The 22,727-nt window shown below is 37.7% G+C and overlaps 1 pseudogene; it reads right to left on the reverse strand.

The window, feature by feature from the left end:
* Nucleotides 1-22,727, reverse strand: part of LOC103071016 (voltage-dependent anion-selective channel protein 3-like) — a 79,996-nt pseudogene that overhangs the window by 36,697 nt on the left and 20,572 nt on the right.

Below are 22,727 nucleotides of genomic sequence, written 5' to 3' on the forward strand. Positions count from 1 at the left end.
TATATATATATATATATATATATATATATATATATATATATATATATATGTTTAGTCCTTACTAATTGTCATGTACTGTGCATATTACATGCCTATCTCATTTAGTTCTCCCAGGCAATATATGAAATATTTGAGTTATTTCACTTAACCCCTGAAATAGTCATGCAAGGATGTGCTAGAGTTAAGCCCATTTAACAAATGCAAATACTGAAATTCACATAGACTATCTGGTTTCCAGAGTCAAACATCTGGAACTCAAGCCCTATTTAATCTAACTCCAAATTTCATACTCTTATTCACTGCTACAACTTTATGTTTAGTTACATATTTATATAAATTAAAATTTATACACAAATGCTAAGACATCAAAGTCTAAAGAAATTATGCAGCATATTTATTTTAATTTCAATTTAAATATATCTTTTGCTGTTTCAAGAAAATCTTAAGGACAGCAATAAATAATGTATTTAATGTTGCCAGATAGAGCCTACTAATGCAGACAAAGGCAGTTTCATAAAGGGCCAATATATTTTTATCTTTTTCTCCTGGAATATTTTCTATCTAAGCAGAGTGAGTAGCCACAGGGAATATCACTCATTCTATGAACCTCCAGGGAATAGTCCTAAAAACACTTGTGAGATAGTAGATGAAAACTGAAGGAGGAAGGGAACTGAGGGAATAGTAAGCAGAGGAAAACTGGCCATCTGCTTACCAGTCTGAAATTAGTCCAGTTTTTCTCCAGCTAAATTCATACAAATTAAGTTCAAATGATTAAATTGTACCAAGTGGAGATTCATAACCTTCCTAATTCTGTGAATCAGGAATTAATTATTGGTGGGAATATTATTCATCAAGACTGTCCTGACCCACAAAAGGCTCTTCTCCAGCCATTCTTTTAAATATGTTCCTAGGGGGAAAAACGTCTCATTCTGGATCTTGGGTTGTAACTGACTCAGAATAGAATTAGAATATCTGAAGAGATTCTAATAAAAATATAACCTGTAAAACCATACATTATTTGAGACTAAAACACTTTGTGACAAATTTACTAAAGTGAATTATGTTTTTAAAGGGAAAAGGGAGACACCAGTTAAAGAAAAAAATAATATTCTATGTATAAATATAAGATGTAAAGTGTCCATTTTTTTCCTTGATGAATGATATTTAACTTAGTACAAAGAAACTAAAATTTAAGAAATTTCTACATATGCCAGTAACCTTATTAGATGCTTCACTTATGCTATTTTGTATAATTCCTACAGCAGCCCTGTGAAACATACATTTTTCTCTCATTTAAAAATTTAAGAAAAGGCGAAAGTAGCTGTTGTAGAGTAAGTCCTTGCTCGTGTTCATTGTTCAGTTCCTTTTCCCCTTATCCATACTGGATAGAGTATTCCTCCTTTCCCCTTGACTTTAGGCGTGGCCATGTAAATTGCTTTGGCAAGTGGAATACTGTATTAGTGAACTGATGACACAGGAGGCTTAAAATATGCTTCAGTTTTTGGCTTTCTCTTTTGTGCTTCTGCCTTTGTCATGAAAAGTTTTCCCTGGCATCTTAATACCCTTCAGCTGAGCCCACAAGCTGACCCAAGCTGACCCAAAGACCATGGGCAAGAAAAACACTTAATGCTATATGCCACAGATTTTTATGTAGGAAAATATGACTATGAAAAAGTGGTGATGGGATGATACCATAAACCAAAACAGAACAAAACACACAAATGGGAAAAACTAAAATATGTGCTGTTTTATTTGGAATTAGGTGGGAGGCAGCAAAGAGACTCTCTTACGGGAAGCTGGAAGAATGAGCCCTGTAATAGTGGCAAGACTTTGGGTAAAATTTTAGTTACAGTTATTTAAAAGAGAGAAAATAAAATTTTGAGGCAAAATGTTGAATGTATGAGTTACTTGCTTAAGATACTATAAGAAAGTGATGAGCTCATTCAAGAACAAAAGAAAACAAAAACTAGCCACTTGGCAAGCAAAACTTAGAATAGAGAGCTCAAAGATTGCATGGCTGGAGAAAGGAACTGTCTTTCTTCAAATCAAAGGTGTATCCTAACCAAGATGGCCTTAATCTTCCCCTCAGCTTCACTAAACTTTAGGGAGCTTTCTTCCGATGGTAGGTCCCCTGCCTCCCTTATTTTAGGGCGTTTACTTCAGAAAACTTTCTATTGTAAACTCTTTCTCTGCCCTTTTTGAGAGGTAAATATTCTCCCAGTCTCTTGCCAGTTTTACAATACAAAAAGGTTTTCCTTATGTAAAGCAATTATACTCCAATAAAGATGTTAAAATAAATAAATAATTCATTCATTCATTTTTAAAAATAGAATTTTCTCTACCTAAATTATGGTGAACCATGGAAGAAACTTAAATAAGTCCACTGCATTTTTTAAAAAAGTTATTATGAAGATAGTATATATTTGATTTTATTCAGTAAATGTGTACCTAAAGACACCATTAGATTGAATTTTTGTAAGCCTAATAAAAATGTAAATCCATTAAAAAAAAAAAAAAAAAAAGACCTGGGAGCCACCCCTTTGAAATACAGTCATCAAGGATGAGAGTGCTCCTACCTCCCAGTCCCATTGGAAAGGTAGGACAGTGTCTTCAAGGGGCATCAGTTAGCAAACACAGATGGCCTAATCATAGAGAAAAACATCTGCAAACTCAGGAACAACTCAATGTGATGGCACATCCCACTGACCAGTCTCCTTCCTTAATGTCCTCTAGTCCTTTTCCACTAGATCACCCACCTCAGCACTTAAAAATACATTCACCTTGAGTTCAGTCTGTTTCCTCTGTGGCAATAATCTTAACTAAGGCTTCCTGTTTTTTTTTAAATTTGTCCAGTGTAATCTTTCTTTGACAGTCCATTGAAGAACAGCCTCAGATAAAGGACAACTACTCACTCTGAGCATTACAGTAAGACATGATCTCAGAGCAAAGACTAAATCAAGCCTGTGGCTGTGACATTCTTTGTAAAACCTCTGAAAGGAGTTAAGATACATCTAGTAGATCTTCTAAGCCAACAAGACTGCTAGGAAATGTAGGGTCATAAGCCCATAGAATCCTGATGTATACAAACCTCTAGTAACTAAGGAGAGAGAGAGAGGTATTTTGTAAAACTATTTTAGAGCTGACATTTGGCACATGGATTTGACCGGAATCAAATACATAGAAATTCAGAATGTTTCAAGAGTGTTGTACTAGCAAAGGCACCTCCTGCCCGCACTAAAAGAATATGAGATTTTTTTTTTTTTTTAGCGGTACGCGGGCCTCTCACTATTGTGGCCTCTCCCGTTGCGGAGCCCAGGCTCCGGACGCGCAGGCTCAGCAGCCATGGCTCACGGGCCCAGCCGCTCCGCGGCATGTGGGATCTTCCCGGACCGGGGCACGAACCCACATCCCCTGCATCGGCAGGCGGACCCTCAACCACTGCGCCACCAGGGAAGCCCCAAGAATTTGAGATTTTTGAGATATTAAAAGACATTCAACAGGAAGCTGACCAAGAAATCTGCTCGATGCCCTTTTCAAAAATGGCCAAGGAGAATGATGCAAAGAAGAAAATCCCAGAGAGTGGAGTCAAGAGCTAGAGAGAACAATCGACTGAACTGAACTGAAGCTTAGTCAAGGTACATTTCCTATCCCCAGGGTACAGGATTCTGGCAATATTTGCTCGTTAGGATCTCAGAATTGCTGTAGACTCATAACTTCTGTTTGCCTCCCTTTCTTTCCATTTCGAGTTAGGGGTGTTTATTGGGTTATCCTGCCCTTTTCTACCATCACATGTTGGGTGCATGGGATGGGAGGGGTGCAGACAATTTATCTAGCTCTCCAGATCCATAGGCATTGCATCTGGACCTGGTTGTGCCTGATGCCATGTAAAAATGGGACTATGGGGATGTTTTGAAGAGGAATTTAGTGTTTTTCACATGGGGAAATGGAGTGAATGGATATTTGTGACCAAAAGGAAGCTGAAGTTGTAGCAGCAACAAAGACATCCCACTCCAATCTCCTGATTACGGGGATGGTGAATGTGATGCTGGATTATATGCAGATGACTATGAAACAACAAGTGGTCTGTTTGAAATGGGTTGATGACCTTGGGGTGACATCTGTCCCAGTCAGAGGAGCTCAGGGGTACTGAGGAAGTTCCAGTTTGACATATGTATCTCTTAATAGCATCTAAACTTTAAAAACTTTAACTTTTACTCACTAAGTAACAGAATCCTCAAGAGAGATAAAGTAAATATTTAAATGTTAATTATTAATAAATGATTAAAAATGTTATTCTACTTGCATGACAACATGTTTTAATTAGGTTGAAATTGCATACTAATTGGTAAATCTAAGTTGAGCAGAGTCTCCTTGGAAGCGTACATTTACTTTTACACAGAGTTTTAGATAGTTTTATCTATTTGCATGTTTGAAGGAACTTGTGTTAAAATCTGATCTTAATATTGTACATATGATCACTACAACTGGTTAATACCTGTAAGGGAAGGAGTACCGAATTTGGAATGAGATGTGCTACTTACCACCTCTATGGCCTGGAACATGCATTTAACTTCCCTGAACATCAGTATCATTTTCTATAAAATGGGGCTGATATTAAATGTATTGTAGAGTTAGTGGGAAATTAATTGCTGCTATAGTATATGCATAGTTTCTATGGAACAGTAAGCTCTCAGAGATTTAATTTCATACCTGTCCCCCTGTGAACACCCACACACAATTTTTCCTCAATGCATAAGAAATTGTTTATCTGACATGAAATACAAAGTTGGAATTTTTAAATGAATCTGTGGGCTTAGGACACAAAATACTCAACTCCATTCACTCTTAATTTTCAGCCTGTCCTTTTCATAGTGCTGGTCAATCACATCAGAACTAGTTGCTCTATTCTATGGCTACTTCTCTTCTTTATCATGGTGCCTTAGAAGACCAAAATATTAGAAAATCAAATTAATTCAAAACAGCAAGTTATTTGAAAATAAAGAGGCTTTAAATTCAGGAGAATGTAAGTCATAGAGGATAGAGGTAGGAGCTGATCTGAACGTGTTAAAACCTTATCTACTGCTATGTCTCCAGATCGCTCCCCTTGTGTTTTGTGTAGCCAGTTGCCACACTGGAGATGGTGCGAGCAGGGTAGATATAAGGCTTAGCTCATATAGTGATGCCTATAAAATGACGAGTGGTCTGTCTGAAAAGGGTTGATAATCTTGAGATGACATCTCTTCTATTGGAGGGGCTTGGGGAACGCAACTACTTTCTGCTTTTACATCCTCTATCCTGTGCAGGGCATGCTCTGCTGCCCTGCCCTCTCAATCTGTTGCTCACTACATCTGAGCCTACCTCATTGGAGTATGAGGTTAGACAGGTTTAGATTCAAATCCCAGCACCACTATCCAAATAATCATATAATCTTGTATAAATTTCCTAAAATATTAGAACCTCCCTTCCTTAACTATTAAAGAAATTTAAAAAAAAAATCCAGCTCATAAAATCCACACCTCTCCTCAGATGAAATGAAACAACATGTGTCTGTGATGTAGCATGACAACCTTTAGTTGCCATTCAATAGAAAATAGCTAATACCAGCTTTTATAGCCTCACCTCTTTAAAAAACAAGTCGCATATAAACCTGAGGCAAACAATATGTTGAAGGTCCATGCGAAAATTTTATCAGATATCCTTTGGAATTAAGAAACAGAAGGAAATCAGAAATTGACAAAATTCACATCTGGTTCTACCATGAAAATAGAACAGATTAATTTCTGAGTTACGGTTACACACAAGGGGATCACTTCTACTGAAAGTGTGGTCCTCAGTATTGATTATTTGGATAACCAAGTGAGTTTCATCAGTCTGTTTTAAAATCCTAATATAATTTGTTTGAAAGTGTTTTAAAAGCATTTGTTTCTGGTGACATTCTAGCTAGAAATAGATAAGATGCCTTTATAAAAAGGTATTCTGTATTAGAGAGGAAATATATCAGCACTAATCTCTTGAGTTAGAACTGAAAAAAGGTACACAGATAGTTACCATAACCATTGCATTTTAAATGGTCCAGAAATGTCTGGTAAGTAGAAGCTTGTAGTAAATATGTATGAGAGAAGAAATGTAAAGACTTGAATTTTGCCCAGAGCACTTACTGAGACTATTTGGGAAAAAAGAGGAAGACCTTTTCTGAGCTTACCAGAAAGTTGTCATAAATCCACATTTTTGTACACATACACTCACATACACACAAAATACACATTTTGGTTCCAAGGAATTGAAGTATGGTGGTATGTTATAACAAGAAAAAACTTTAAACTAAGATTTTTTTTTAATCTCTAATTATTTCCAAGAAAACATTTGAGTCTAGCTTATTAATTAATGTAAATTTATATTAGAGATTGAAGTTTGTCATCTGACGTGGAAAGCTGAAAGGGAGAACAGATCACTAGCTTTCTAACAATCAGTGTTCTGCATTTAATATAGACTGCTAAAGAAAATAAGCAGCAGCTTTGTGGATTATTCAAAGGCCCAAACTTCAGAAGGAGAGTTTTAAAATGCTGTACACTGGAAGTAGAAACAAGGAAATGGACACGCTTAAATCCCCAAGGTCAGCAAGAGATCAGTTATAGGCACCTTTTAACCTAATCAAGACAGGTTATTCATAGGAATACTCTTTACACTGTGTCAACGATATAAGAGAAAAATATGGATAGAGAAATGTGATGAACAGACTTTACAACTCCAACCACTGTGTTCCTGCCCTTGTATTATCCTCCACCCCCCTGATTGAAAGAGACCTGTGACTTGCTTCTATCAACAGAATATGACAAAAGTGATAAGATGTCACTCCCCTGATTAAGTCATGCTATATAAGACTTTATCTTGCCCCCAACTGCTTTCCTTACTGACTTTGAAGGATCAAGCTTATATGAGCTGTATGGTCACAAGGAAATGAATTCTGCCAGCAACCTGAGTGATCTTGGAAGTTCATCTTTCCCCATCGATCCTCCAAATGAGAACCCAGTCCTGGCTGATATCTTGATTGCAGCCTTGCAGAGGACCCAACTAAGCTGTGCCCAGATACTTCACCCAGAGAATCTTTGTGATAATAAATGCATATTGTTCTAAGTCACCAAGTCTGTGACGATTCGTTACATAGCATAGAAAACTAATATGCGGAAATCCATCAATCTTCACAGAATAGCTTGGTGAAGGTAGAGCTTTCTTTGGAATATTGTTTGGTTTAAGGATAACTAATCTCTTTTCAGGTGCCTTAGTAGTACTGGACTACACACTATGCGGAGAGGGCTCATTTAATGCCAAGTAACTGCATGAAATTAAGCTCAAGCTCCAAATTCAAAAAAATGAAGGCTAAACAGGGAAAACCTATCAGACTGATTATCCAAAGAACTTATGGTTTCACCAACTTATTTTCTGTTGTTTCTTTTATTTTTTGTTTTTAATTGTGGTAACATTGGGATAAAATACAATTTGCCATCTTAACCATTTTTAAGTATACAATGCAGTAGCATTAAGTACAGTACATTCATATTGCTGTGCAGTGTCCCGTACTCTGCATCTTGCAAAACTGAAACACTATAACTATTAAACAACTCCCCATTCTTCCCTCTGCCCAGCCCCTGGCAACCACCTTTCTACTTTCTGTGTTGGATTTTGACTACTCTAGGTACCTCATGTAAGTAGAATCACACAGTATTTGTCTTTTGTGATTAACTTACTTCACTAAGCATACTGTCCTCAAGGTTCATCTATATCGTAGCATGTGACAGGATTTCTTTCTTTTTTTAAACCTGAATAATACAGTAACTCCCCTACATATGAACCTTCAAGTCACAAACTTTCAAAGATGCAAACGTGCCTTTGCATGTCCAATCACATAAAGTAGTTCACGTGTCTGGCATACATTGTCATGTGCATGCATCCTCTACAAGTGCTTGTGCTTTTGTGTACTTTACTGTATAGTACTGTATAGAGTACAGTCATACAGTATCTTTATTTCAAGCTAGATCTGCAAGAGGACGACTTCATTGAACTCCTTGCTGTGCAACACGAGGAGCTTACTAATGAAGACCTGATGAAAGTGGAGCCCCAGAGAAAGGATGAAGAGAGACAAGAGGAAGAAGTAACGGAAGAGCTGAAGAGATTCACGATGCAGGAAATGGCAAGGGGATTTTCTTTATTTGAGGAGGCATAGAATCTGAATGTAGAACAGTACACAAAGGTTGCAGTAGCCGTTCAGAATGCAATCCAGTGCTACCACGTCATCTATGATGAGAAAAAAAGAGCAACTACCCAGACATCACTGGATCATTTTTCCAAGAGCATAGAGAGAATTGAACCCAGCAAGGAACCAGAACCTGTGCCATCAACATTAGGTGTGAATGAAACTACAGCTTGCCCTCCATCTCCTACTGCTGGTGATCCTTCAGCTCCACCATCTCCCACCTCCTCTCCCTCCTCCAGTCAGTAACTCTTCCTGCCTTTTCACTTGATGCCAGCCCCTGTATGCCAGCTGTTGTACTGTACACTGTACTTTTCAAGGTACAGTACTGTAAAATTAAAAATGTTTCCTCTATCTTTTGTGTTGGTTTTTTATGTATTATTTGTGTGAAAAGTATTATAAACTTATTACAGTACAGTACCCTATAGCCAATTGTGTTAGTTGGGTACCTAGGCTAACTTTGTGGGACTTAAAAACAAGTTAGACTTATGAACTCACTCTCAGAAGGAACTCGTTCATATGTAGGGGACTTACTGTATTCTGTTATTTGTATTTACCATATTTTGTTTATCCATTCATCCATTGCTGGACAATTAGGTTGTTTCCAACTTTTGGCTATTGTGACTAATTCTGCAATGACTATATGAGTGTACACATATTTCTTCAAGACTCTTCTTTCAATTATTTTGTGTACATACCGAGAAGTGGGATTGCTGGATTATATGGTAATTCTATTTTTAATTTTTGAGAAACTGCTGTACTGTTTTCCATAGTAGATGCACCATTTAACACTCCCACCAACAGTGTACAAGCGTTCAACTTTCTTCATATCCTCACCATTTTTTATTTTCTGTTTTTTGATGGTAGCCACCCTTACAGATATGAGGTGGTATCTCATTGTGGTGCTGATTTCCATTTCCCTAATGGTTAGTGATATTAAGCATCTTTTCCTGTGTATTTTGGCCATTTGTATATCTTCTTTGGAGAAATTTCTATTAAAGTCTTTTGCTTCTTTTTTTTTTATATATTCCAAATATGATTGGCTTATTTTATTTTATTCTGATGCAAAACCAAAGATTCCATGACCACACAGAGACCAATATAATACAAGGTCATGAAAAAGTGGTGTGGAATATGCAGGACGTGATGAACAACTGGAGGGTCGGGTCATCTCCTTTGTAACATGACACTACACCATCGCTGAGCAACACATGGAAAATAACACTGCGGAACTGAACTGAAATGTGGCACGAATGTGACAACTTCCAGGCATGCCTTCAAGCACACCTCCCTTAGGATGGACTCCATATCTAGACTTCAGGGTGGGGAGGATTACAATTCTTTGGAAGAACAAAAAGTTCACACTTTTGCAATTTCACAGAAGAATTTTAAGGCCAAAACATAGTGGTTTCATTTCTCTTCACCTCCAGGGACAAAGCTGATGCTTTACTCAAAACCACATTAAGAAGAACTACAATCCTGCAGCCTGTGGAACAAAAACCACATTCACAGAAATATAGACAAAATGAAAAGGCAGAGGGCTATGTACCAGATGAAGGAACAAGATAAAACCCCAGAAAAACAACTAAATGAAATGGAGATAGGCAATCTTCCAGAAAAAGAATTCAGAATAATGATAGTGAAGATGATCCAGGACCTCGGAAAAACAATGGAGGCAAAGATAGAGAAGATGCAAGAAATGTTTAAGAAAGATCTAGAAGAATTAAAGAACAAACTAACAGAGATGAAAAATACAATAACTGAAATGAAAAACACACTAGAAAGAATCAATAGCAGAATAACTGAGGCAGAAGAACGGATAAGTGACCTTGAAGAGAGAATGGTGTAATTCACTGCTGTGGAACGGACTAAAAAAAAAAGAATGAAAAGAAATGAAGACAGCCTAAGAGACCTCTGGGACAACATTAAACACAGCAACATTCGCATTATAGGGGTCCCAGAAGGAGGAGAGAGAGAGAGAAAGGACCTGAGAAAATATGTGAAGAGATTATAGTTGAAAACTTCCCTAACATGGAAAAGGAAACAGCCACCCAAGTCCAGGAAGCACAGAGACAAACCCACAGCAAACATCATTCTCAATGGTGAAAAACTGAAAGCATTTCCTCTAAGATCAGGAATAAGACAAGGTTGCCCACTCTCGCCACTCTTATTCAACATAGTTTTGGCAGTCCTAGCCATGGCAATCAGAGAAGAAAAAGAAATAAAGGAATACAAATTGGAAAACAAGAAGTACAACCGTCACTGTCTGCAGATGACATGGTACTATACACAGAGAATCCTAAAGATGCCAGCAGAAAACTACTAGAGCTAATCAATGAATTTGGTGAAGTTGCAGGATACAAAATTAATGCACAGAAATCTCTTGCATTCCTATACACTAATGATGAAAAATCTGAAAGAGAAATTAAGGAAACACTCCCATTTGCCATTGCAACAAGAAGAATAAAATACCTAGGAATAAACCTACCTAGGGAGACAAAAGACCTGTGTGCAGAAAACTATAAGATACTGATGAAAGAAATTAAAGATGATACCAACACTTGGAGACTTGGAGAGATATACCATGTTCTTGGGTTGGAAGAATCAATATTGTGAAAATGACTATACTACCCAAAGCAATCTACAGATTCAATGCAATCCCTATCAAATTACCAATGGCATTTTTTACAGAACTAGAACAAAAAACCTTAAAATTTGTATGGAGACACAAAAGACCCTGAATAGTCAAAGCAGTCTTGAGGGAAGAAAACGGAGCTGGAGGAATCAGACTCCCTGACTTCAGACTATACTACAAAGCTACAGTAATCCATACAATATGGTACTGGCACAAAAACAGAAATATACATCAATGGAACAGGATAGAAAGCCCAGAGATAAACCTATGCACCTATGGTCAACTAATCTATGACAAAGGATGCACGGATATATAGTGGAGAAAAGACATCCTCTTCAATAAGTGGTTCTGGGAAAACTGGACAGCTACATGTAAAAGAATGAAATTAGAACACTCCCTAACACCATACACAAAAAGAAACTTAAAATGGATTAGAGACCTAAATGTAAGACCAGGCGGTATAAAGCTCTTAGAGGAAAACATAGGAAGAATACTCTTTGACATAAATCACAGCAAGATCTTTTCTGATTCACCTAGAATAATGGAAATAAAAACAAAAATAAACAAATGGGACCTAATGAAACTTAAAAGCTTTTGCACAGCAAAGGAAAGCATAAGACGAAAAGACAACCCTCAGAATGGGAGAAAATATTTGCAAATGAATCATCGTACAAAGGATTAATCTCCAAAATATATAAACAGCTCATGAAGCTCAATATTAAAAAAAAACCCAATCCAAAAATGGCAGAAGACCTAAACAGACAATTCTCCAAAGAAGACATACAGATGGCCAAGAAAGCACATGAAAAGCTGCTCAGCCATCACTAATTATTAGAGAAATGCAAACCAAAAGTACAATGAGGTATCACCTCACACCAGTTAGAATGGGCATCATCAGAAAATCTACAGACAACAAATGCTGGAGAGGGTGTGGAGAAAAGGGAACCATCTTGCACTGTTGGTAGGAATGTAAATTGATACAGCCAGCCTGGAGAACAGTGTGGAGGTTCCTTAAAAAACTAAAAACAGAATTACCATATGACCCAGCAATCCCACTACCGGACATATACCCAGAGAAAACCATAATTCAAAAAGACACATGCACCCCAATGTTCATTGCCGCACTATTTACAATAGCCAGGACGTGGAAGCAACCTAAATGCCCATCAACAGATGAATGGATAAAGAAGATATGGTACATTTATACAGTGGGATATTACTCAGCTGTAAAAAGGAATGAAATTGGGTCATTTGTAGAGATGTGGATGAATCTAGAGACTGTCATACAGAGTGAAGTAAGTCAGAAAGAGAAAAACAAATATCATATATTAACGCATATATGTGGAACCTAGAAAAATGGTACAGATGAACCAGTTTGCAGGGCAGAAATTGAGACACAGATGTAGAGAACATATGGACACCAAGGGGGGAAAGCGGCGGGAGTTGGGGGTTGTGGTGTGATGAATTGAGAGATTGGGATTGACATGTATACACTGATGTGTATAAAATGGATGACTAATAAGAAAAAATAAATAAATAAAAAATAAACATATACAGGTTATTTGTGAGTAAAAAACAAAAAAACAATTATGAGGTCTCTTTGAACTCCAGAATTCATGGACACCTCTTATAGCAATGGATCATGATTGCTTACTAATAAAGTTCACTTGATATGGACATGCAGAAATTAAAAAAAAAAAAATTACTCTGAGGGTGTAAAAAAACAAAAGAAAACCACATTGAGCTTCTAGTTCAAATCCTAGCCCGACCTTGTGCCCTCCTGCATTGAAGGTCTTTCCATGGATTAGAGCTGACAGGGTCAGTTTCACTCCTGCTCGAAGGGGCTGAGTATAATGCAGCCAATCAGGCTGGCATTATTCACTTTAGCAGACAGAGAAGTTCTACAATCCAGCTTGTACTTAGCAGCGATGCCGAAACGTGTGTTGTTACTGCCGGCGGTCCACGAGAGGTTTATTGATGTTTCAGTCTTCTCATTCACCTTCTGGTAGATCTACCTTCCAAATTCAGTGCCATTGTTCACATGAGTGTGCAGCTGGAAGTCTGTGGCCTTGTAACCCAGGGCGAAATTATTCTGTGACAGTTTGGATTTGGCTGTGTCAAAACTCATCTGATAGCCAGCAAGCCAACCTTCAAAGGCCAACACAGCCCGGCCATAGATGGTTGGTCCAGAAAAATTGATACCAACATTACTGCCAAGACTGAAACAATCCCGTTTATAGGAGGCCTTCAATTTCCCACTCTTCTTTCCTGTGTTCCCTACAAATATGGTATCAAGAGTCAGTTTTGACCCTTCAGCCAACTTATTCTATTCTCCAAAGACATTTCTGTCCCAAGAGTACTGTCTGTGTTCCACTTTTGGGTGAAGGTCAGTCCATAGTTACAAATCTTGTATTTGGTCTCTAGGTTGCCTGATGCTTTCCCTGTATCATTGTAAGCATGACCAGAAGTAGAAAATTCCACTCCACTACGTGACTTGGTTCTCAGATCTATTTTGACCATGCCAAATCCATATCCTTTGTTTGAAGACATCCTTGGCAGCCTTTCCTAGGTCATAGTAAGTTGGTGTGTTACACCATATCTCCGGCGGCAGGGCCTGTCCGCTCAGCCAGGAGGGCCCATCCACTCCGCTAGAGCACCGCTAGAGCACCGCTAGAGCACCGCTTAAGGTCTTCTTCAGGCCAACGCTGTCCGCACCTGCACAGCCCCACACCCGCGGTATCCGTGCGCTGCGAGCCCCACGCTGCAGCTGTGCCAGAGTGTTGCGCCGGGGTCGCGCGCCACACACGAGAGCTGGACTAACACCCCCAACTGTCCGAGTGTGCGCGTGCGTGGCAGGGCCCGACCTTTGGCTTCTTTCTTAATTATTATTTTTTTTTCTTTTAAGTTACGAGGGCCTCTCACTGCTGTGGCCTCTCCTGTTGCGGAGCACAGGCTCTGGATGTGCAGGCTCAGCAGCCATGGCTCACGGGCCCAGCCGCTCCGCGGTCACGAACCCGTGTCCCCTGCATCGGCAGGCGGACTCTCAACCACTGTGCCACCAGGGAAGCCCTTTGTTGTTGTTGAGTGGTAGGAGTTTTTAAAATATATATTCTGAACATTAACCCCTTATCAGATATATGATTTATAAATATTGTTTCCCGTTCCATAAGTTGCTTTTTCACTCTGTTGATTGTGTCCGTTGATGCACAATTTATCTATTTTTCTTTTGTTTCCTGTGCTCTCTCTTTTTTTAAAATCACACAAGTATTCCCCAGTGCTCTAATCCAAGATTCAGAGAATGATCATCATCACACAATGGGACGGAATGGAATAGATTCATCAGATGCAGTCACAAGTCCCAGTCTTTCTACTTTTAGGGATACTTGTCTAACTTGTTTAGTAAAAGCACTGCTTAAACCCTGTCAAATCTCCATGAAGGAGATGGGCTTGAATATATAGTTCTCTACATCCTGCTTATTGGGCTTACCTATAGCTAGAGTTGGGCTATGGGGAGCATCTGAGCTCTCTCTTTGGGCCCACCAGACAAAACAAAAAACAAAAGAAAGAAAACCAAAGCAAACAAAAACACTTGCGAAGTATAAAAGACCATGTGTCCAATTTTAAGGATAGATATCGACTATAGCATGGGGAGGCAGTGTACAATGTGGTGGATAATTGTACTGGTGAGGACTGTATCCAAAATAACTGAGTGTTCAGGAAAAAATTTACTAAATATTTCATCTCAGAATTGCTATGATAATTTGGCATATAACTGTAACTACCTCTGAACAAGTTGCCCTGTCAGGAATATGGAGGAGGCGAAAGTTTCTCAAAAAATATTTTAAGTTAAAACCAATATACTGGAGTACTAAAATAACAAATCCTCTTTGTGACCTCAAATAATTCTCTCTCTCTGGACCTGTTCCCTTACCTGTAAAAAATGATGCTAAATAAATGAGTTGAGTTAATCTGTCTTTTAGTTTGATTCAAAATCAATGAAGTATATGGGAAAAGCAGGGTGCCTACATGATTACATGACTTCATATACCTCAAAATGGGTTTTGTTTTACATACAATTAAAAGCAAATTATAAGCAAAGAAGATAATTACAACATCTTACAGAGTTCATGTGGGTGTGGTCATGTGGTTAAACGTGGATGTGAGGGTACCGCACAAGGTAAGCTCCTTATAGTGAATTTACTAAGTTTACATTTCCCAGACGGCAAGTTTCTTCAGGGTATTTAAGGTTTTAATGCAAGAAGCATGCGTGACATTACTCTGTTAATATTACAGGAAGTCTTTACTTTTGTATAGCTTATTTTGGCTGTAATAAAATCTGCAACTCACATTTTATGTGCAATAAATGTATAGGATCTGTTTCTCTCAGGGTCTTTAACAACTATCTTTACTACTGCAGCAAAATATTTTAGTGAAAATGTGTGATTCGTGGGTGATAAACATGGAGATGAGGTTGGAGGGACACGGTGGGACAAAGTGGCATAATGGGCTGTGAGGATAATAGATGCATTCTTTGGTTTACTGGATGACCATTTCACACCAAGAATTAAATTAAATTCATGCAGTAATAATTTTTAAGAGCCAGAAATACAGAACTATAGAGAAATGAACCCATGTGAGCTCATTCTTTTAGTCATATTGGCCCACACAAGACTCCTAAACAGTGTGTGTACCAAGCACAGTAAAAGATGATACTGAAACTATTCCTTTTCCTTTTTCCTTTCCTTTTCCTCTAGCTTTTCTTTTCCATTATGAGGTATGCTTAGCTATTCAGCAAACAATTATAGATGACAAACTATTGTACTAGTTATGTCATTGAAGAGCTAAAGAATGTTGGCAGAGACATGAATAATGCTCAGAATTTTCACTCAATCTTTAAGTGCAGTATTACTATTAATTCATTCTAGAATTATACAGACATTAGCAAGGTACATAATTATGGTAGTAATTTTCTTTAATATTATAATGTCTTATAAATGTTAGGATTGCTTTTCCAGAAGAGGGAAGATAAAAGTTTCCCTTATTCTGAACTTAATCTTCTGTGAATGAGTTACCCCAATTGCCCTCCCCAAAGTCTACCTATGGAATTGAGCTAGAAAACACCTGTCCTACACAGCAGCAAAAGTTGCTACATAGTTATTTGTCTTTAAAATACTCTTCTTGTAAACAAGAGGAGTTATTCAAGAGATTTGCAGCATCTCCTTGGTGAAGACAGGAGAGGAGAAAAGTCTAGAGGTATATGTGTTGTGCTTTGCTTTATATCATAAACATGTAAATGGAAGGTCAAGGATTTATTATTTTAAACAAATTCAAGTGAGGAGGGATGTTTTATTTTGTAAATAATTATGGCCTTATTTGTTTTAAGTTCAAATTTCCATACGTCAAATTTTATTAAATGGAGCACGTCTGTATGAGATCTAAATGGAAAACCTGAGAAGAGTTCATGTTTAATGTAGTGATGATTTAATGAATTAATCATTCATTTGTATATTAAATATTAGCCAAATATTTACCTAGACTCTGTTTTGTTCGGAATAGACTAGATCTTACCGCAGGAACAAATAACCACTATTACTGACTCTAAACAGACCAAAAAAAGGTTTATTTCCTACACTAGTTACATGTTGGTGATCGGATAACTAGGACCTCTGTTCATTATCACGTCACCTCCCCTCTGAGACTCAGGCTGATGAAGCATTCACTAGCTACACCGTGCCAGACACTGTGGTAGAACAGGAAAAGAATATGTTCGGGCCCGCACTGTCTCTTAAAACTTCTACCCAGAAATGACACATGTCACCATGACTCATGTTTCATTGGCCAACACAAGGCCCATAACGCGAGTCTGAAGTGCAGTATGAGAAATGCAATAAACTGAACTTCCTATTCACATGTTTAGGCGTGATTTCCTGTCCCGAACTAAATACAGAAAACAAGCAAAAATCAGTGTTACTTGTTTCAGAAAACACTTGACCCTGAGAGATACGCGTGCTAATCAAGTAACTTATTGATCAAAACTAACATCCCACCATCAAGAATGGTTTCAAGACCTTCACTTTGTTGTGTCCACCATGCAAAGCCATCATGTCATAAATATTTCCTGATCTCAACTAATTCCCGTTTTGCAAGACACAACTTAAAATCACCTAGCTCCGGCCCCAAAACCCTGTAAAAATTCTCCATTGATTTCCCCTTTCTGACACAATGTTAAAACAGTGTTTTCTCTTACTGCAGCTGGTCAAAGAAACTTTGCCTTGCTTAAACGCTAAGTTTTTATGCTGGCTTTCTGGAGGACTAATTATTTGATATATGCCTACTCCACACCTGGAAGGAGACAGGAAACCAAATATCACTGAGCGGCACGAATGGTGATCATAGTATTTATATGTAAAGTGTTGTGATAGGCTTTTGAAATACAGATTTGAATGAGGCCCAAGCTTTGGCATATGATAGGTGCTTCATGTTTGTTAACTGAATGACTGAAATATAGAAAAAAAGGCAAAAGTGTGTATAAATCTTAGAATACTTCATGAAGACAATGATAATAACAGAGTTAGCAAGATAAATAATTAAGGTCTATACAACCTCACTGCTATGCAACCCCATGTTTTATCTGGGGTTAATTTTTTCTGATTCTCAGGCCTGTTTCCCTGGCCTGAGAGTGAGAGTACCCCACAGAGAGGCTGACAGTTTCTTCTCAGTATGGTTTGCAACAAATCACGTCATAGGAATTGAAGAACTTCAGAAAGAAAACCTAGTCTAGAAGAGAATAACATATTTGACTGTTTCTCAAATTTCATTCTCTTCCGTATCTATAAATCCATGAAGACACAATGTTTTCACCTCCTAATACCTAGTACAGTATAGATGTACAATAAAGATTTTTAATGAGTGAATGAATATTAACCCCCTTCATTCTTGTGGCATTTACTGTGCTCACACTATATACAAAACTATGTGCTGGAGAAACCACCATGCTTCTAAAAGGTGAAGAATAGCTGGGCCTTCTCTTAACGCTAAAAGGCCAGACACATTTCCTAAAGAAATAATTGTATGACAAGCAACATGATACAGTAGAAAGAGTTCTGAACTTAGAATATGTTTTCGATGCCAGCTCTAGCGTTTGATTCTCTGTGTGAACTCTGGCAAGTCTCTGTGTGCCCCCATCTTGGTTTCCTAGCCTACAAAATGAGAGGTGATATATTTACATTTTAGATGTGTTATGAGCAAGCAAATATGTAATACTTGGAAAATAACTTAGCACCATCTGCATTTAAGCCTAGCAAATTGTTTCTATGTTTCCCTCTTTTATCTCTTCATCTTTTGTCTGTGATCCTTTAGCATCCTGTGGCATTTTATATCCTGCAGTGAATTGTAATTCTCTATTGATTGGTCTGTATACTTCCCTTTGCAACTTCCCTGAGGACAAGGGTATTTTATTCATTTTTACATCCCACACGTTTACTACAGAGCCTGATGTATAGGAGATGGTCAGTAAATGTTTGAAAAATGAAAGAATATATATAAATGTATAGATGAACTAATAAGTGAATGAATGAAATGAGCTGTGGAATTAATAACTTTCAACAAAGTTTTTGATGAATCATTATAGTAAGAGGGTCACTGGCTCCTCTCATCTGTGTACCTTTTTTAAAGACAAAGATGTAACTGATGTGCAGCAAAGGATGAACATCAACCCTATACAGCAATTTTCCCAAACTTCCTCGATGATATGAATTACTTGGGTATTTATTAAATATACAGTTTCCCAGACCTTTGTCTTAAAGATTATAATTTTCCAGTCTGGAATATCATTAAGTAATTTGTATTTCTAACAGCTACTCCTAGGTAATACATAACATTATGGAAATTTGGTAAATACTGATCTAGGATATAAAATGTAATAACAGTTACATATAGTGCCTGCTAGGTTAAATTATTTTACTGCACTAATTTACTTCATTAATTTATAGATATTGACTCATTTAATCTTCACAACAACCCTAACAAGAAGTCATTATTATTACCTCTATTTTACAGATGAGTAAAACTGGGGTATGGAAAAGTTAAATAACTTACCCAGGTTATGGAACTATATATGGAATAGGTGGGACTTGAAAACTGGCAACCTGACTTTTGAGTATGTACTCTTAATTTTTCTTGATTACTTCCTCCCCAACAATGAAAACAGTGCATAGTGCTACACAATTTAAAATATATTATTTTTACTATTTCTGAGAGCAAGTGATGCTCACAAAGATCCATGAAGAGAATTTCCAAGGTACGCACCACTTGAGGATTTGGATTTGCAGTGCATGGGAGAGCACCACGTAGTTACTGACCAAACTCTTTGGAAAGCTACTGTATTAGTTTCCTACTGCTGCCGTAACAAATTAGTACAAACTTCGTGGCTAAAAAGCACACAAATTTATTATATTACACTTCTAGAGATCATAATTCCAGAAAGAGTCTTATGAAGATACAATCAAGGTGTTGAAAGGGCTGATTCTTTCTGGAAACTCCAGAGGAGAACCTTGGCTTGTGGCTGCAGCGCTTTAATCTCTGCTTCCATTGTCAAAATGCTCTGTCCTATTCTGTTCCTCCTCCTTCCCTCTTATAAGAGCCCTTATGATTACATTGAGTCAACCTGGACAATTCAGGATAATCTCACCAGTTCAAGTTCCTCAACTTAAATCAACTCTGCAAAGTCCCTTTAATCATGTAAATTCACATATTCACAGGTCTGGGGACTTGGGTACCTTTGGTGGCCATTTGTTACCCTAGCACACCAAGAGCAACACAAGGGGTTACCACATAGGACAGTTTCTTAATCTAGATGTCACGGAGCCTCTTGCTGTACTGTATGTGTCCACCAAAGGACGGGGATTGGGTGAAACATTTTTCAAAATCTTGGCTAGAATACTTGGGGGAATAAAAATACAGGTTCTGATTTGATCAAGAAATCATCCTTTAAATACCCATGAAGAACATTATACCCAACTAATCTCAGTCAGCAACCCCTTCTCTTTCTTACACGGGAACTGTTCTGTTATCCCAAGGTAAAAACTATCTATGGGGAGCTGGGTACTCGATGCTTTCCCGGAAGCCTAAATCCAACTAATTTTCATATTCCACAAGAGTTTGCTGTGGCTTTACCTACAAACTAATAACAAACCATCCAAAATTTGAAGTCATAAAAAATCCTTAGCAAGGTTTTACAGACGCAAAGCATGCCCAGTTGAAAGATTCTACCTTTCTGAGACAGAAGAGTGTTCGTATAACACAGAGGAAATTCTGTAAAGGGCTGTCTGTATCTTAATGATAAATATTCCTCTCCTGTTGAAAATTCTGCAGCAAGCTTTAAAAAAAAGTCGAATCATAGCATGAGGAGCTGCTGGAGGTCACAAAGGACTAAAATCTGTAAAAATTTGCATGTCTCTATCAGATAATAGGAAGCAAGATGTTGACTGAAACAGTTTCATTTCAAATGATCTCTGTGATATTGATCAAATTGGGAGCATGCCAAATAAAAACATGTTTTCTTATTAATTCTTGAATTGCTTCTCTCATTTTGCAAATTTAAGTTAATGCATTGACAAGAGGAAAAATGTTACTTGAAGTAGAAACAAATATGAATTCGCTAACAGATGCAGGAAGCTAAATAGCAGTCATCTTTGGAATAATTTTTCTAGGCTTTCTTAGTTCATATTTTATGGAGCTAAGAAGAAAGTGTTGAGTTTTCCTATCACAATGTTCCATTAAGAGTATTTCCAGAATAAGCACCACATCACGTTTTGGATCTTGCCGTGCACGATAGGACAGCACTGAACATCCTCTGGATGACTTATGAGCAGTGAAATTAAGTTGTTTGCAAAGTTGTCTTTGGGGGCAAGGCAAATGAATTGATCTGAAACTAATGGAAGTTTGTCTTAGGTCCTGGAACATTACCCTGAATGGCTTGAAGGTGTCACTTTAAGCAAATCACTTAAATATTTTGTACTAGAATCTCTCCTTTTGTATAAGACAGATATTATATACCTGCTATGTCTTTACCTAAAGTCCAAGAGTACTTTAGAGATTTGCAAGATTTTCTAATTTTTAAGGCATTCCAAAGAAAAATTGAACATGTAGGAAATAAGTATAATCTTTTCATGTCATATTCGATATAGATTAAAAATATTCCTACCCTTATGTTGACAAATATCATTCTGAGGGATTTATCTTAAGGAATTATCCAAAAGACAAAACAGGCTATGGTCAAAGAACAAAGATGTTCTTTTGTGTATTAAATGTGATATGAAATATATGAAAGCAATCAAATTGTCCCAACTATTGATATTTGATTATATAAATAACAGAAATGTGTTTAGTTGATGAACACTTTCATTAAAATAAATGATAATGAGATCTATGTGGCAGCATTGAAAATTACATAGTGTTACATGGAATTAAAAGTGAACCCTTTTTACAGGGATAAAGATGCAGACGTAGAGAATGGACTTGAGGACACAGGGAGGGGGAAGGGTAAGCTGGGATGAAGTGAGAGAGTGGCATGGACATATATACACTACCAAATGTAAAATAGATAGCTAGTGGGAAGCAGCCGCATAGCACAGGGAGGTCAGCTCGGTGCTCTGTGACCACCTAGACTAGAGGGGTGGGAGAGGGAGGGTGGGAGGGAGACGCAAGAGGGAGGAGATATGGGGATATATGTCTATGTATAGCTGATTCACTTTGTTATAAAGCAGAAACTAACACACCACTGTAAAGCAATTATACTCCCATACAGATGTTTAAAAAAATTAAAAAATAAAAATAGCAAAGAAAAAAAAGTGAACCCTTTTTACTAATATGCAAATATGTTTTCCATATGGATGAAAACTGGATGAGATGTGCACAATTTAAAATGAACGTTTGGGTAAATATCTGAGTGATATGTATTTATCTATTTTTGCATTTATTAAACATCCTGTAATGTTATACAGTCTTTAAAATTTTTAGAAATACTTAAATTAGGATTTTAAAAGGAAAGAAATAAAGACTTAAGGGGGAACACTTGACTTTTTTGCTCTTACCATCCTGTTTTTCCTCTTTTCCATTCCCTAGACTCAGCCAACATCACTATCTTCACTGGAAGCTTTCTCTATAATTCACACGACTATTTAAAGGTTTATCATTCACAGTGTTCTGCTAGTGAAAGAACTCTGTAGCGGCCTGCAGGCTCTGTCTAGCTGTCTCTTCTCCTGGCTGCCCTTGGGTCATCCACACCACTGGTGGTAAAATGCCAACAAGAAAATTAATGGAGCATCCGCCTATACCCTGATTCCTTCCTAAGGGACCCTGTCTCTGGGGAGCAACTAAAAGGGCAGGAAAAATGTGCAGAAATCTCATGGGGACGGAAAGACGTGAAGACAGCTGGTAGATCTGGCAAACCCACGTCCCTGCAGAAACCTGTCGCTCAGAAATAATGTGACCCAATTCTCCATGAATATGCATTTTATTAGACTGAAAGTGGAGGGAGCATCTCTGTGAATACAGCTATTTTAAAAAGAGTGAACCAGATGTTGTGCTCAGAACTATGCATGCATGATCTCATTTAATTCTCACAACAACCCAAGAGAGAGAAAACGTAATCTCCATTTTGCCAATGAGGAGAATGGGGCCCTGAAAGAGTTAGTGACTTTCCCTGTGGCACCCAGGCTTACCAGAGAGTGTTGAAACCTTCTACGTTTTCGTTTAGTCTCTGAAGACAGCATAACCAGGATTATGTAGAAAATACAGCAAAACAATCACCTTTTCCTCCATACCAGGAGATCCACAATCATG

This window comes from Lipotes vexillifer, unplaced genomic scaffold (genome assembly GCF_000442215.2).
Source record: "Lipotes vexillifer unplaced genomic scaffold, Lipotes_vexillifer_v1.1 scaffold644, whole genome shotgun sequence".
Taxonomy (NCBI): Eukaryota; Metazoa; Chordata; class Mammalia; order Artiodactyla; family Lipotidae; genus Lipotes; species Lipotes vexillifer.